The following is a 2,043-nucleotide window of genomic DNA, read 5'->3' as shown; positions in this document are numbered from 1 at the left end:
CGGCTGGGCTCGGCTGAGCTCGGCGCACGGCGGCCCGGGAGGGGGCGGCCCGGGGATTGGCTGCGCCCGGCCCCTCCCCGCCCGGCGCCCCGGGACCCTCGCTGGTGGTGACCGAGTGTGCTCGGTGGGTCCCCGGAGCCAGGGTCCACCCTTAGCTGCAGCTGTCGGGGTTGGAGGGCTGCGGGGTGGGGGCGCCTGACGCCCGCTGGGGCCCTGAGAACCGAGTTCCGCAGACTTGTTTTCTTCCTGGGGCTGCAACTGGGACACACACGGGAGCGTGATCGGATTGGACACGGCTTGGGCTGCTCTGCGTTTCATGTGCGCCGCTTTGCCCACCCAAACATCGTGCGGTCTTTCCCCGGGGATGGGTGGGGACGCCGCTCTGGGATGCGAGTGTGAGCGGTGCAGAACATAGGTCCACCTCCTGCCACCGGGGATGGGCAGCCTGAGGAGGGGTGTGCTGTCACAGCCACAGTGAAATGAAGTATGAGTCCCAGGCCGGCTAGCAGGCAGAGTTTTAAATCCGATTTAACTTTTCTGAGCCTTGCTTTCATTAGACAAATGACAGCACTGATGTCACATAGAAGTAGAATAGAAAGACTCGCCTAGGCCTCATGGGAAGAGGGTCAGGGAGACACCACGGGTGCCCTGGGTGGGAAAGTGCCATCTTCGTTGCAAGGGGTGAAGGGACATGATGGTCATAGCAGAGAGAAATGACATTTAAAGCAGGTCAGGTAAGCACCCATGAAGAGAAGCCACAGTTTGGTGGCACACGCCTGTAGTCTCAGCACTTAGGAAGCTGAGGCGGGTGGATCCCTGCAAACAGGAGGTCAGTCTGGGTCACATAGTGAATTCAAGGCCAGTCTGGCTAACCTAGCAACAGCTTCTCCCATGCACATGCGTGGGGGCACACACACACAGCAAAAGCTAATCCAGGGTCTGTTTGTTGTAGATTTTATGTCCTTGCTGGGGTTGGAAAGGGAGAAGACCAGGGGCTGCTGGTATAAATTTGTAAAGGAAAGGCCAGGTCTTCTGTACACAACTGTGTAACATTAGGATTGTGAAGTGGGAACTAGAACCTATAGAGTCCCAGTAAGGGGAGATGATATTTTGTTTGCTTTCTGACTATAACTAAATCTGTGAGACTGGGGGAAAGTATAGAGTAGAAGTGTGCTTGGCTCACATTCTGAGGAATGGGTACTCCCAGAGCAGGAGCCAGCATCGGCTCAGAGTTTGGTGAGGGCCTTCCCCTCTCTGAGCACCATAACATGGGAAAAGCATCGTATGCTGAGGCAGAATAAGCTTGCTAGTTCTAGGCCCTTCTTCTTCCGACGATACTAGCACCATAATGGGACATTCCTGCTATGACCTAATGCCAACTACCTATCCTCAGACACCCCATATCCAAGTACCATGGACTCATGAATTCGGGTATTGTTTCTGACATAAAGACTTTGGGGAAAACCTTCAAACCATCGCAGACACTGATAATCTAATTACAGACCTGAGGTAGGATTACAAAAAGAACAGTATAGTCTACTTGCCCCAAAAAATAAAGCCAGCTTCTATCTGCACAACCATCAAGGAAGACAGAATCATCCCTATTGGCCTGCTTAGCTTGTAACAAGCCAGTATAGTCTGGAACAATAGAGAAAATTGGAAAGTTTTTTGTTTGTTTGTTTCTCTCCTATCTACTGATGTTGGTTATCCAAAAGAAATATCAAATGGTTTCTATCCTCCTGGAATGTATTGTCTAGCTACAAAGAAGAGAAAACAGATGGTTAAAAGAAAGAGGAGAAGGGCTGGCGAGATAGCTCAGCAGACTAAGTGCTTACTTAGGCCAGCGCAGGGACCAGAGTTTGATTCCTGGCACCGCATGCTGCGCTGGCCCCACCCTGGGGTGCACTGAGCCAGCCACCAAGATCGAGTGTGGTGGCACATGCATTGGGGTAATCCCCAGTAATCCCAGCACTGGGGAGGCTGAAAACAGGAGGATCACTACGAATCCAAGCTGCATAGTGAGACCCTATCCCAAATATATAT

Source organism: Octodon degus, unplaced genomic scaffold, assembly GCF_000260255.1.
Source record: "Octodon degus isolate 3935 unplaced genomic scaffold, OctDeg1.0 scaffold00027, whole genome shotgun sequence".
NCBI lineage: Eukaryota > Metazoa > Chordata > Mammalia > Rodentia > Octodontidae > Octodon > Octodon degus.
This window is presented reverse-complemented; position numbering follows the sequence as displayed.